The sequence below is a fragment of the Mauremys reevesii genome, linkage group 4 (genome assembly GCF_016161935.1).
Source record: "Mauremys reevesii isolate NIE-2019 linkage group 4, ASM1616193v1, whole genome shotgun sequence".
NCBI classification, from domain to species: domain Eukaryota; kingdom Metazoa; phylum Chordata; order Testudines; family Geoemydidae; genus Mauremys; species Mauremys reevesii.
In genome coordinates this window covers 43,686,237-43,702,134 of record NC_052626.1, presented here as the reverse complement: position 1 = coordinate 43,702,134, position 15,898 = coordinate 43,686,237, and the positions used below count along the sequence as shown (strand labels likewise).

The following is a 15,898-nucleotide window of genomic DNA, read 5'->3' as shown; positions in this document are numbered from 1 at the left end:
AAATAAGTCTGGACTATAAGATTAGGTAAAGAATGAGGCATGCATGAACAGTGTGTGCTGTACAGGAATTAGTTCCTACAATTTCACCAAGCCAAGCCAAAAATGTATGATGCCTTGTACAGCAAATGCAGTGTCATGTGTAAATGTATATAAAGGAAGAGGTTTGCTGTGTAACTTTGGATGTGTCTACTCCTAGTAGCCACCCCCCATGCTTAAGTCTGATCAGCTCAGCATAGCTTTGCTGTATGCCAAATACAGAAACTTAAAGGATAAGATTGGAGTCAAATGGAGTTCTTGGGGAACTGAGTGGAAGAAGTGTTGGGGGAACCCCAATACCAAGTACAGCAAGAACTCATGCACCAGTTAGAAGAGGCTAAGACAGTGTACAAGCACCACAGCGACTGACACCATAAGCCATCCCCTAGCCTCAAGGTAAGAGGATAGGGTTTGGCTGTCCACCCAAAACCTGCAATCTAGCCATCCATCTGTGAGGCTGGACCACAACTACTTGGGGTCATTTGTGATCACGGAGCAACTTAACCTGGTAGCCTTTTGATTGCAGATGCCAGAATCCCTCAAGATCCACCCTGCGTTCCATGTCTCTCTCCTGAAACCTTTCACCAAGAATCCTTTCACACACCACACTACTCCTCCCCTTCCTCCAACAACTGTATAGGGCCAAGAGGAATGTGTGTTCCAGCAGATTCTGAACTCTCACCAACCCCAGAGAAGACTCCAATATCTGATTGGCTGGGAGGGTTACAATCAAGAGGAGCCTTCATGGGAACCCACTGGGACATTCTGTGCCACAGAGTGGCACCCTTGAACTGCCATATTCACCACTGTCATATAATTTTGTATAGAGTATGCCTTGTGAGGTATCATTTTAAAAGTCTTGATCAGCTGAACATTAATATCCTGTTGGATTGTATATTTTATCATTATATGTGAAGTTATGAAGTTCTGCTATGTGTGTGTTACTGAAATATGCTGTGAGATTGGGAACACCCACAACCAGTGGAAAAGCCAGATGCTCTGATGGTCCATTAAAGGAAATCTGCTCTCTCACTGACCATTCCAGAAGACTTCTCAGAGAGAACACATAGACAATGGAGACTGCTTGACCAATGGGGGCAGACCGCCATGTCATAGCAAAAGATCTTTCCAGCAAGCTGGAAGAAACTGTAAAAAGGGGGAAATGACATTATCAGTGGGCCTCACTTCCTCCCACAACTCAACACATGGAAACACATCTGGAGGACAAAGATTTTGAACTGGGGGAGGGTGGTCCCAGGCCAGGAAAAAGTCCCAGCCTGTGTAGTGAAGATCTGCAACCTGCTTGTATCATCTGTCAGGGTGAGACACTGTTTGATTCTATCCTGTTTAGTTTGCAGAACTAAGACTAAACATTTATTTTTATTTCTTGGGTAACCAACTTTGATCTCTATGCTTGCTATTTATAATCACTTAAAATCTATCTTTCTGTAGTTAATAAATCTGTTTTGTATTGTACCTAAAATGGTATGTTAGGTTGAACTGCTTGGCAAATCTCAGCTCCGTTTACAAAGACTGGTAAATGTCCTCTCCACATCCAGAGAGGGGTGGACTGGGTAATGAACTGACACTGGTCATGCTTCTGATGAGTGCAAGATGGTACAGTTCTGGGGTGCAAGACTGAGGAGCTGGGAGGAATTGGCTGGAGCCTCTCTACTGTTGGTTCATGGGAAAGCATTCATGTAACTCAGGTGGGTGTGTCCTTGCCTGTGGATGTCTGTGTAAATACACTACCTGCCAGAGGTTTGTGGCTTGACACAGCATCACAGAGTGAGAGGCAGCCCAGGTTGGTGGGATAGAGGGCTCAGCAGTCCCACAGTCCAGGTAGCACCCTGGGGATCCCGTCAGACCCACAGAACAGATTCACTCCCTGGAACTCCTGCAGACATCTTCCCTCACCCATCTTGCATACATATTCATGCACTCACTCCTCTTCCTCTCCTCCACTCAATTGTCACTTCAATTAAAAAACACTTGATTGGCATGTGTGAGGATTTGAGAATCTGTCTGTACAATTAATTCCGTATGGAATTATGAATTGTCTGTATGCATCTTTACCAAGCTGCAGCCTCCATTTTTAGTGTAGGGACTAGTTTTCTTATCTATGGTCTCTTTACCTCCATGTTGGGCTGAAATGCGAAAGTGCATTGATGCAGGGCTGACAATGGAGGGCCATTAAGTCAGGATGATCCTTTATTGAAATATAATCCTAGGCAATGAACAGTCTCCTATTCTGAAGAACTGGTTTTTCAGGGGAAATGTCACCTAGTAATAAGGCCACCTGTTGGGACGAACAATGAGGTCATCTGACAGAGGTTATAAAAAGAAGGTTTAGAAGGACAAGCGTAGATCTCTTTGGTGTCTTCAACCATCTTCACCAGCTCAAGATTAGGGAAGCCACTGCAGGAATCAGATGAAGCAAAGGAAATCCTGCCTTGCTGAACACAGTTGGGCTGTCAAGGGAAGGGAGATCTAATGATTGGCATTGTGTTTAGGATGTTTGTTGTTTTCTAACTGATCTGCACTCTCTTGTGCTTTTTCTATAAAGAATGAACAATGGTTTTATAATTCTGTGCAAAGTAAGTGTGTGTGGTGTGTGTGTGGTGTGTGTGTGTGTGACTCCTACCATGTGGCCCCTTGAAGAGGGGCTCACACTTTTGGATAGAGAGGGAAGGGGCAAGATGTCTCCTAAACTCTTATGACTTTCACATTTGAACAAGAAGAATTGTACTGTGATGAAGTCTGAAGTCTTGTGTTAGGACCGGTAGGTGATTTCATATGCTTCAGTGGCAGTGCTTCTCTAGTAAGTGACATTTATGGATACAGGAAAGGAAAGGACAATTTCAGAATTTAACAATCTACCCAAGGGAAGGATGTAGCAGGAAAGTTTCTCATTCTTTTATTTTCCCAAGGTGACTTAAGCCTTTTTGTCCCCTACATCCATTCTTCAAGCACATTTAGAATTTATATACCTTACTTTATACATTATAATTCTAATGAAACTTGCTTGTCTTTTCCACATCTTTTCAAGCAATAAAAAATGATGTGATGATCAAATATGAACAACCTGTTTGAAGTACCATCTTACAAGAGAAAGGAATATATTTATTGTAACTGATCCTAAAATTTACACGTGCTGCTCCAGTTACTGTGTCCTGTACCTAAGCATAATAGCAAGTTTTTAAATAGTTCATTCTTCTCTTTAATAAGACCCTTTTAGAGAAAAAATTAGCATTTACTTCAATGTGGCCAGATTTCACATTGATCTGTTCCAGATTGTGGCATAACAAGATCCAATAGTGGTAAGATGAAGCAAGAGAAATTCAAACTGGAAATCAAGACTGTCTGTCCTAATATATGGGCTATAGGTCAACCACAAGATATTGGGTTTAATGCAGGAATTACTAGGTGAAGTTCTCTGACCTGTGTTTTGTAGGAAGTCAGTTTAGACAATCAATGTTTCTTCTGTCCTTAAAATCTATTAAAGGTGCTGAGCACCTTCCATATGCACTGAGATTTAAGAATAATTAACAACATTTAACCAGGACCACCCGGGGGGGGACAAGTGGGGCAATTTGCCCCAGGCCCCGCAGGGGCCCCCATGAGAGTTTTTCAAGGCCCCTAGAGTGGGGTCCTTCACTCGCTCTGGGGGCCCCATAAAACTCTGGCGGGGCCTGGGCCCCCGGAGCTTCTTCCACTCCGAGTCTTCAGCAGCAATTTGGTGGCCAGGGGTCCTTTCACTCCGGGACCCGCTGACGAAGTGCCGGGTTTTCGGAGCACTTCGGCGGCAGGTCCCGGAGCGGAAGGACCCTCCGCCGCCAAATTACCACTGAAACGGGGGCCCCCGCTGCCGAAGACCCCAGGCCCCCTGAATCCTCTGGGCGGCCCTGCATTTAACCTCAAATTCCTCTGTTTAAAACACATATCAACTCCCAAGTATCTTGAAATCCGACAGCATAATCAATATATTTCCACACTTTAGGTGAAAGGTCTAATTCAGTAACAGCGCATCCTAGTATTAGTTCTAGGAATTTCCAGAACTAGTTATTCACTCCTGTAGTTTAGGATAATAAATCTCTTCCCCCTCCTCTGCCCCCACTCCGATCCCCACCCCCCCACCCCGGTTACTGTTACTGTAAGAACACTCCTCTGAGCCATTAATTTTTTCCATGACATAGGTTAGACTTAATGGCATGCTAGTAATTAAATAACAACTATATGTAGATCTCCGTTTGGCATTACTCCCCATATTCTTCATACAGATATTCTTATGATATGATTATGGCCTAACTATGATTTTATACAAGACAGGTCATGTGAAGTATCATTGAAAAGGTTATGATTTACTACATATAATTATCCTATTTGTATGTATGTATCATTTTTTTATCTGAAGTTAGGAATATTGTCTATGCATCTATTACAAATGTGTTTACACCTGGGAAATGCCCACTAGACAGAATGCAATCAGTCTAGTTGGCTCGCTGGGAGGGGCAGTCTAAGTTAGGTGCAGTGATTCTACAGAAGCATGAGGATTGTTTGCAACCAGTGGCATATGCATCCAAAATCCCTGAGTGAGGAAGAAGCCAGATATGCCCAGATCTAAAAGGAGCTTTTAGGAATGTTGTTTGTGAGAGATTCAATTGGTATATTTATGGACAGACAGTGGAACTTGAAATGGACCACAAGCCCCTGATAGCATTATTTAGCTAACCGCTAAATGGCTATTTTAAGGATTCAAAGAATTATGATAAAGCTGCAAAAGTATAATTTGGTTGTGACCTACATGCTCAGAAAATTCATGTTCACTGCAGATACACTTTCCAGAGCAGTGGCTCCCGTAAAACCAGGGAAGACTTTAGAGAGCTGTATAAGCCTATGTAGATCTGATTGTAAAGTAAGTTCCCATAGCTAATAGGAAACTGCAACAAATAAGAGATGAAACAGAGAAAGATGAATCATTGGAAATCCTTAAAGAAGTGATAATTAAAGGGTGGCCTGAATAAATAAGCAGTTGCTGGCCAAGTACAAGAGACAATTGGAACTGCAGACATGAATTTACTGTGATAGATGGGGTGATTTTCAAGGGCAGAAAGGCTGTAATTCCAATGAGCCTCCGAAAAGAAATTCTATAAAAGATCCACAGGAGTCATTTAGGAATTGAGAACTGCCTACTACAAGCACAAGAGGTGCTGTATTGGCCACGGATCAATCATGACATCACTAATATGGTAGGAAACTGCTTTTCATGCTTGAAATACAAGCTATGCCAACAGGCAGAGCCAATGAGACTTCATCTAGTTCCACAAAGGCTTATGAGAAGGTAGGCACTGCTTTATAAACCTGGCAATCAAAGGATTATTTAATAGTCACAGATTATTATTCTCTGTATCCAGAAATTTGCACACTACAAAGTACTAATAGTAAATCAGTGATAGCTGGCATGAAGGGAATCTTCCCCAGACATGGAATTCCAGATGAAGTCTTTAGCAAAAATGGGCTGCAATTTTCCACTACAGATTTTAGGCCATTTGCCATAGATTGAGATTTTCGTAAAAATGACTTTTCAACAGTGGGAACAATTTGTATAGAGCTCTATCGGTTTACCAAAGTACACCTCTGGAGAATTGCTTTTTTCCAGCTCAGCTGTTAGTGGGAATAAGGATCAGATCTAATTTACCAATTACTGATAACTTACCAAAATCTCATAACAATGAAACCATACAGAAGAAGAAAGAAAATCAGAAGAGGAAGCAGAAATATTATTTTGACAAAAGGGCTGGTGATGTCCCATCTCTTAAGTCAGGTGATAGAGGTGTGATTCCTCAGGCACATTCTAATACTGGGGGTCAAAGGGGTACTATTAAAGAACAGCTGCATCCAAGGCCTTATGTAGAGCAGACTGACCAGGAGGACACATTTTGATGTAATCAAAGGAATTTATGAGTAACCCCAGAAAGTTCCAATGCATTGACAGTAGATGTGAACTCTGGCATTTCCCATCTGACTGATCCTTTATCAACACATAAAGGAGAAACTGTCAAGGAACAAGAGAACAACTCAGATGCTAATGAAAAGCTGATACTGAGAAGATCAGAGTGGAGAAAGGGTATTTGAGGACAGTGAGTAGTAAAGACTCACTCAAGAGCGATGTGCTCATAACCTCTCCTCTCTAGGTAGTTGACACATTGGGTTTATGGAAATGTACTACATGGGTTGAGAATTTAATGCATGTGTTATTAGAGAGTTGTTAGCTGTTTATATATTTATCTAAGAGTTCATTTGTTTTTCTTTAAGAGGGAAGATGTAGAGTTATATTTGTAGAAGATTATAATTTAAGACACTCCCTCATAAGGGACAGTGTTATGAACATAGGAATTTGGAGATGTACCCTGGAGGCAGGGGTTAAAACACCACGTGGCTGTGTGCAGCAGAAACTCTCCAGTTTGTTTTATTAAAGTTTTATTCCTTTCTCATTTACAGGTTTGTTATTTAATGAACCCCAAGATCATTACACATGTCAGTGAGTGTCAGGGACTGAAGCATTTGACTCAGTCTATTTAATTAAACTAGAATTGCATCCACAAGAAAAAGAGATCATTGCTGCTCTTCTATTTGAGAATAACTGCCAACGTCAACTGAGAATAACTGCCAATGAAATATATATACATTCAAAGCCTCAGCTCTTATATTGTGCAATTTACTGAGAACAGGTGACACTAGCAGATTTCTTATCATCCCTCAGCAATGTTTTCTAGCATTTGCATCTCTTCCTTTTGTCACTTTTCAATATGGATCAAGGTCTTGAGTTCAAGATCCTTAATGCAGAGCCTTGTATCTGCATGAGTGTCCCTCTTGAGAGTCCAAAGATTGTCTGGTGTGACTAGCATAACATTCTACTTCTGAGCTCACCTTTGCTCTCCACAAGGTTCTCTGCCTGAGAGAATGTGAGAATCATCACAGAGGATATGTGTAGTGTGATCAAACACTTTAACCTGCTGAGGGGTGTAATACCTTGGTCTAATTCTGGTTGTTGGGTTTAGCATGTGGGTGGCTGGGCAGTGTTAGTAGCCTGCAAAGTATGGGTCCGACTAGATGATCTGGTAGTGGCTGCTCACCTTCAACTTTGTGGCTCTGGCTCATTTAGGATGCATGGAAATTGCTAACTTCTGAAGGTGGAGACAAATTTAAAATACAGGGTGTGCTGAAAGAAAGGTAGAAGGACTAGCTATGAACTGTGAATACAATACAGAAAATCAGTGCAAGAGGAGCTAGTAGATCAAAGGTAAAATGAATTATAGGGATCCATCATAGACTAAGTGAAAGAGACACCAGTAAGAAGCAGTATATACTAAAACAAAGCGTACATAAAACAAGATTGAGATTACAGGTGACTTCAAACTCCCAAATATTCTGGACCTCATCCTGCAAACATTTAATCGAAAGTTGGAGAGTTTTGCAAGAGTAATGATTGCAGTGCTGGATCCTCTGAGAGCATCTTACCTCAAAAGAATGTGTAATCTACCACCATAAAGACAGGAATGATTGAGTCAACAGGTGTTTGCATTTTGAGCAAATCTTTTAGACACCTTAATCTGACTACTGTTAGTCTTGGAATGTAACAGGACTGCAAAATTGGTGACTCACTAGCAGCAGTTGAGTTAAACTTTGCCTCCTATCAGAGTTTAGTCTACTAGAAACAAATGAACGACTCATAGAAACTAACTGTGACCAAAAAAAGATACAAATAGCAGAAGGTGCAACTCAGGATAATAGGTGAAGCTATGCTTGAAAAATGGTGGACATGGAGTGAAAATATGTACCTCCTTTATAAGGATAAAGAGACAGGTGCCCAGGCAGAAGAATTAAAGGGAGTAATATGGGCTCATGCCACAAAATCTGATTGCTGTATTTCAGACGCTTGGAAAATTCCTACGATCTCTAGAGATGAAGTTTGGTGGCGGTGGAGTTTTGAGAACTGAACCTCTGCCCTGGGCAGGCAAATACCTGATTGTTTTGGCTCTAAATGCCATGTTCAGCCACTAGGATTATCAGAAACCAGCTGTCACATGAGCCTATGGTACCCAGCCACTTCTGTGCACATTCAATCATTGCTGAATGACCCATCACACTTTCCTACCCTGGGCTGCAGATACTCCTCAGGAAGACATGCAGTGTCAACTGGTAATAGGAACATACCACACATACAGAAAAAAAATATAGAAATGAAAGAGCTACATGATAGATAAGGGCAAATAATATATTTGCTCGCTCAGGCTAGTGACAAATGTCGCAGGAAAAGAATTAACAGGATAATTGGCTGCTGAAACATGCTTTTGCCACAAAATCATTCATATTCTCTTCCAGGTCCAGTTTCTGAACATCATCTTCGTACTAAGCCCCTTCTCCCCACCCCCTCATTTGCAGGCTTCCAAAAAAATTAGCAAGATCAAGAAGGGAAAGGATGAGAATGGAAACAAAACCTCACAATAAGGTGGAAATAATGCTTAATATCACTCAGTATTATTCTTAATCAATGTTGGTTTTTTTGCATTCTGATTTTTCTGTTAACAGATGTTAATAAAATGGTAAGAAGCATTTTTGAATGGAAGAAGAACAACATCTGAGTCAAATAAGAAAATCTTTTTAATTGCATCAGCAAATTCAATATTATGGCATATTTTCCTCACTTTTAAGGTAAAAGGAAATATAATTATGTAGCTAATGAACGCAATTTTATTTTCACAGATGGAGGAGAGTTCAACAGGAAAATTCACGTAATTAAAATGTTCTCATTTGGTCTTTGGTGTAGAACATACTTGCTCGGAGAGCATAGAGAAGTATATGTAAAACAAGCACAATCCAGCAGTGAATATAGCTATTTTTATTCAGTTGGTATTTTATCACAAAAAAGATAACAGAAAAATAAATGGACTCCAATGCACCTGGATTCTGGTCATATCCTTAAAATATACCTGCCTTCAAGAAATACATTTGTAAGATGTTTTTAGCAAATGTGACAATATATTATTTTTGTGGGTGCTGTTGTTTTGGGATTCCTTGCTAAAAATGGCTCTTTTCCAGGGCTGCCCAGAGGATTCAAGGGGCCTGGGGCAAAGCAATTTTGGGGGCCCCGTCCATAAAAAAAAAGTTGCAATATTATAGAATACTGTATTCTCATGGGGGCCTGGGGCAAATTGCCCCACTTGTCCCCCTCCCCCCCCCCCATCCCCCGGGTGGCCCTGCTCTTTTCTAATGATGGAGAGAATACTTTAAAACTATTGCTGTGCTGGATGTGTGTCCTAAAGAGGACACTGAAAGTGGTGCCCATGGATCCTACTCCTGGCTATAAAAAATGACTTCTTGTTGTAACATCTATGATTCACTTTACCCATCTCTCAAATAATACTTTCTTTCCTCAGATGTGCTCTTGAACTGGGTGTACAGACCCTTTTGATGGGATCCCTTCCCAACCAGTACTACCCCAGTTTGAGAGTTAAAAGACATTTGGATCCAGGAATACAGTCACTGTGAGAGAAAGGAGGAAGTGGTTCAAGGAAGTTGTCTGGAGCCTTACAACAAAGCCTGTGCTGAGGACCCAGGCTTTAGGCTGAAGTTCCAATAGCAAAGTGGGCTAGAATTCCCTTCCTCCATCAGCAGTGAAGGCTCACGTTACTTCCTGACGGTTCCAACCAGTCTGTTTTAGACCCAAGAAAGCAGGACAGGCTAAGAAATACAGTCACCTACAGCAGGCTTATTATAGTCCTAGCCTGGGGCAGGCATGCTGGGAAACATGTAACCCCTGTGTTTTCCATAGCTGGAGAGAGGTTGTGCTGATGGTCTCTCCTTGAAGGGGCAGAGCAAGTAAGCCCATTTTCTCTATATTTTTTAAACGTTGCAAGCCTTTGTTAATAATAAATTTTGGAGCATACACCTCTGGAGAGTGTCCAAATTCACATGTGAGCATGTCTGGCTTTCTTTTTGGGTAGGCTTGAATAAATAGCCAGACAGGGAGACCTTGTGTTTATAAGCTCTAAGGATGTGCCTTTTTTCCTCCAATCTATGACAGGTTAATTCACTTTTGCAATGCACACCCAGATTTTCGGTTATTGGTTTTGTACTATTTGATATACACAGTGTTGATACAATGGTTGCATCCAACAACATTATAGGGAATGCTGCGGTAACTCATCTAGCTACAAAGGTAAGTGAAGATTTTTTAAATAGCAGCCACTCTAAGAATAATACTTAACTCTAAGAGAGACAAGGTGGGTAAGGTAATATCTTTTAATGGACCAACCTCTATTGGTGACAGAGACAAGCTTTTGACCTTACATAGAACTCTTTCTCAGACCCAAATAAGAGTTCTGAGTAAGCTCAAAAACTTGTCTCTCTCACCAACAGAAGTTGGTCCAAAAAGTTATACTATCACTTGCCTTGTCTCACTAATGTCTGGGACCAACACAGCTACAACACTGCATAAATAACCCTCTAAGAATAGATGAGATGCATAGTCCTTCCACACAAAGGTTTAGATGCTGAAATCTTGTTGGCATTGTCACAAACGGAATCAAATCTTGTATAGTTAAAAAAAAATACAAAACCAGGTTTGTATGCATTGATATTTAACATCAGTAACTCAAAGTAAGAAAACACCAAGTGTATTTGAGAGGATTACTTTTTATTTTGCTCTGTATTGTTTAACATTGTAAAGCATTCAGGGATGAAGTTTATAAGATGTTATATAATGTAAAATCCCAGTCCTGCAAACCTTACAGTGCCAGATAACGAGCTCCTTCCTCTCACTGAGCAGTACCTTACTTTACAAATAGCCCCATTCAACAGGGCTCTTCACATAATAAGATACTACCCAACGTGAGCAAGTGCTTCACGCTATGGCCCACGAGTAGTCCTTTCTTATACGAATCGTCCAACTCAAATCAACAGAACTACTTGAATGAGCAAGTATCAGAGGGGGAGCCGTGTTAGTCTGGATCTGTAAAAGCAGCAAAGAGTCCTGTGGCACCTTATAGACTAACAGACGTATTGGAGCATGAGCTTTCGTGGGTGAATACCCACTTCGTTGGATGATCCGACGAAGTGGGTATTCACCCACGAAACTCATGCTCCAGTACGTCTGTTAGTCTATAAGGTGCCACAGGACTCTGCTGCTTTGAATGAGAAAGGGCCTAATTGAGTAAATGTTTGCAGGAATGAGCTCTGGACTTGTATTGTCAGTGGCATAGAAAGAGAACATGTTTTGTATACACATTAATCCATAAATGAACACATAAATAATCCATCTTTTGCTTCTAAATCCAGATGGATTATATTGTACACATGCTGTATTTACAGATGGATTATGGTACATATCCTCATTACATGCCTCCAGCTATTGTTTTCTTTGTTAGAAGATAGAAATGTGAAACAATACTGTGAATCTGGAACTTAATAAATCAGAAGGGGGGAAAATCCTTTGTAAGGGCTTTATTGTTCCATTTTATACCCAGCTCTGCAATGGGAGCAGTCAGGGGTAGCACAAGAAGGCTTCCCTGGATGGTCAGCTCTGTTGATTAATGTATGCGAGTGACAGAGCCATGGCTGCCCCACCCCATCCTCTGAGATACCAGACATACTGAGGGGAGAACAAAGCAACCAGACTGGGTGGAAGAAACATCTGTCTTTGTATGTTTAACTTGAGTAGTAACTGATATGAGGGCTTGGCTACACTTACAAATTTGCAGCGCTGCAGCAGGGTGTGAAAACACACCCTCTGCAGCGCTGCAAATTGCGGCGCTACAAAGCGCCAGTGTAATCAAAGCCCCAGCGCTGGGAGCCGCGCTCCCAGCGCTGTCCGTTATTCCCCACAGGGAGCTGGAGTACGGACAGCGCTGGGAGAGTTTTCTCCCAGCGCTGGCGCTTTGACTACACTTAGCGCTTCAAAGCGCGGCCGCGGCCAGCGCTGCCGCGGCAGCGCTTTGAAGTTTAAGTGTAGTAGTGAGTAATGTTTTATGTCTCGTTATAGTATACAGGAAACTGATCCCTTGAATAGGAAAAGGGACACTATAATCTGATAATTTTTTCTGACCTTTACATATATTTCTGGAAATTTTAGAGAGCTAAAATAAGATTGCATGGCTGGTGAGAGTGAGGTGGTGTGATGGTGAGTGATGAATGGACGGTAGGGTAAAAGAAACCATTTTGTCCCTTAACTGTTCATATACATAACTCCCCTGTATGGTGTCAAGTATCAGAGGGGTAGCTGTGTTAGTCTGGATCTGTAAAAGCAGCAAAGAATCCTGTGGCACCTTATAGACTAACTGACGTTTTGCAGCATGAGCTTTCGTGGGTGAATACCCACTTCGTCGGATGCAAGTCCGAAGAAGTGGGTATTCACCCACGAAAGCTCATGCTTCAAAATGTCAGTTAGTCTATAAGGTGCCACAGGATTCTTTGCTGCTATAACTCCCCTGGTCTCCTTCCCCATGGAGTCTCCTTCCCCTAGTATGTGGCAGCCTGTCCCATGCCTCCTGTGGACCTCTGACCCACTCCATGTCTCCTGTGCTTGCTGACTTCAATGTCTCCATTCCTTAGTACCCCCCTATTCCACCCCCTTGAAACCCCTTCCTCCAGCCTCCATCCATAGTCTCTTCATGATGAGATCAAGAAGCCCAGCACCATGTCACCCTTCCATCTGATCTCTAGTTTCCTACCTCCAGGTTGTTTTCCCCCCCACCCCCGTTTTCCCCCATCAACCCTAAATACTAGTCAACCTCTCTACCTCCGGCTCAGCACAGCAACTGGAGATAGCAGCAGACAAGTTTATATACGTAAGTATTTTAAAACAATTTACTACCCTATCATCACAATTTATTTTTATATATAAGGTATATAGGAAGTTAATTCATACATTTCCTTATGTTTGTTATATTATTATTATTAAGGCTATGATTTAGTCACGGAGGTCACAGAAGTCATGGAATCCATGACTTCCAGCAACCTCCATGACTTCAGCCTGCGATGGTCAGGGAGCTGCAGAGTACCCCTGCCACCTCTGGGGGTCCCCAGAGCTCCACACTGCCATGGGCAGCAGGGTACCCCCAAGCTCCCAGCCACCAGTGGTGGCGAGGGAACCCCCCGAGCTCCTGGTGACAGGGGAACCTGCTGAGTTCCCAGCTGCCAGCGGAGGCATGGAAATCCCCTGAGCTCCCAGTGGCCAGGGTGATGGGGGAACCCCCTGAGCTCCCAGCTGCCACGAGGGGCGGGGGAACCCCTGAGCTCCCAGCCACCATGAGCGGAGGGGGCAGCAGGGATCCCCAGAGCTGCCGGTGGTGAGGGAACCCCCGAGCTGCTGGCCGCCATGGGAAGCGGGCGAACCCCCAAGCTCTCAGCCACCGTGGGCAGCCACGGGAGACCCCACGAGCTGTGGGCGGCAGGGTGATCCCCAGAGCTGCACGGGTACCCTGCAGCCCCCAGCTGCTGCTGGTGGCTCCTAGCCTCTGCACAGCTGCCCTCTTCAGATCCTCATTTTGTCATGGATATTTTTAGTAAAAGTCACAGACATGTCACAGATTCCATGAATTTTTCTTTTTTGCCCATGACCTGTCCATGACCTTTAATAAAAATATCAGTGACAAAATCTTAGCCTTAATTATTATAAATCTTTTATGGTGCCTATATTTAGATATAAAACATTTCCAGGTTTAAAAATTCTTGAAATATACATAATTATGATCTGAGATCACAGTGAATACAATTTCTTTTTATTCTTATAGTAACCTATGTACAAAGAAAAGTCTAAGCAGTGTGCTGTACCTTCCTTTTCCAGTCAGAACCATACAACTAATAGCCCACACGCTAACAACTTTATGAATAAGTTTTGCCTAGGGATTGACGGTAATAGTTATTTTAAGATGTATATTAGCTTATTATAATCACAAATAAAATTAACTTTATGTAACTGGAAAAAATTCAGAGAATTTAAATGTGTTGCCAAACTCTCAATCTGAAACATTTTTGCCTGATCAAAACAGGATTTGTATCTTCCCTTCCTGCAGAAAATATCTAGAGAGCACTTTTATGGAGCTGTACTCAGCCTATGGGACCTCAGAAAGACTGATAATCCAAGGCTCTATTTAAGATGCAGTGATGCCACAAGACATTTTGACTTGCTGTGGGACATGAACAGTGAAATCTCAGCAGGCCATTCTTAATTTCAGTGTAATACTTAATACTTTGAAGTTCATGTATTTTTGCTATTATGCATTTTCCACTGCAATAAAATTTTGTCATGCTGGAGGCTGTGCGAAACCTCATGGAAGCTTGGGGATATAATAGCCATCCTAAATTCAGGTTAACTAGATAAACAAAAAAACCCTTTAACTGCTTCGTTTGTTTGTTTGTTTGTTTGTTTTTTAAATATGATAGTTGAAACAATAGCCACCACCCAAAACACAGGTCACATGCAAGACTGGATTGAAGCAGAGAAGGTGGAGGAGCGTTGCTGGCACTGAATGTAAATTCAGGTGAGTTGGTATTGATTAGTGAAGCTCTGTGTGTATGGGAGAAGCAACTAGCAAGAGAAGCACTGGTAATCTTGCCCAGAGAAAAAACCAATAAAGAGAGAGTGTTTGGGGCAAAGTGCTGACTGGAAAAAGGCTTGGAACTGTGAGTAAAGAAACTGCCTGCTATTGTTTGATCTTACTGCATTCAAGGAAACAGGACTTTACATGCATTCTTTGTATATAAACAAGATTACATCAATAGGATTGCATCTAACTCCATTACCAATTGCTCCTCCTAACAGAAATGACTCCCAAGACCTTGAATATTGGTTAATTGCTCAGATCAACAGGTAACAATATTATGAAACTAAGAAGAGGTCAGGGAAATCTGGAGAACCAGCTGAAGTGAGAGAAGAGATGGGAAAAGGGAAGTAGGTAATAAAGAAGGATGCAAAAGATAGGTAAAGGGGACAGAAGAGCAAATGGAAACTACCTTTCTTTTCCCCAGCTGCAATCATTTCATTCCCTTCCCGTTTTCTAGTCAGATGTCTCCTTAGCTAACCTAGAAGCACATCCCCATGGTACCCATTTCACCTGCTGAAATCCTCTTGGAGTCAGAGTTCTGGCACATACCAGGGCACAGTTAGTAAAGTCCCCTGCCAGTACAGAATTGTTCACTCTGGTGTATTCCTAGTGATTTGTCCAGTCTTGATTTAAGACAGCAAAAGGCATTATTTTTAAAAAGTAGATTAAATACATGGGGTGAACTCTTGGTCCCAATGAAGTCAAAGAAGATTTTTCCATTGGCTTCAGTTGGGCCAGGATTTCACTCATGATGCAAGCAACCAGAGCAGCCAACACGAACACAGCAATACCTTTGTCAGGAAAGCCATGAAGGTTATTTTTTTAGAAAGGGAATGCTGACAAGTCCCCTCCTATTTCTGAAAAAGTGATAGGATATATATACCTCTCACCTAGACAGACAAGACCTCCATTTATATCTACTCCAAAGCTCCAGAGAAGTAACAGAACTGAACTTGTACATAAGTTATTGACAGAAGCCTTGATGTTATAATGGCTTGCAGACTTCCACCTAAATATGTATTACTAGATAAGGAACACGGAAATGTATCATACCACTTGGTTAAAAATGTACATATAAAGGCAATTCTTGCTAATTTACATAACAAAGCTAGGTGAAATGGGAGAAAATAAGCAAGTTATTGATCGACAGTTTATGTTAATTTAAGATGTTTGCTAATAAGTGATTTTGTGTTAGGACATATTTACCCTGAATTTTGGATAACTATGTTGGGTGGATTTATGCTGGTAGTAAATCT

General features: G+C 41.8%; 1 long non-coding RNA gene across 2 annotated transcripts; it reads left to right on the top strand.

Moving 5' to 3' along the window:
• Window positions 1-1,200: 1,200 nt before the first annotated feature.
• On the top strand, window positions 1,201-14,210 carry LOC120404638. 2 transcript variants are annotated; one of them, XR_005598086.1, is made up of 5 exons: window positions 1,201-1,356; window positions 8,422-8,548; window positions 8,803-8,831; window positions 9,477-9,918; window positions 14,112-14,210. It is a non-coding gene; the product is annotated as an uncharacterized LOC120404638 (long non-coding RNA). The 2 variants fall into 2 exon arrangements; XR_005598085.1 differs by lacking the exons at window positions 9,477-9,918; window positions 14,112-14,210 and having other exon boundaries at window positions 8,803-8,983.
• Window positions 14,211-15,898: the final 1,688 nt, after the last annotated feature.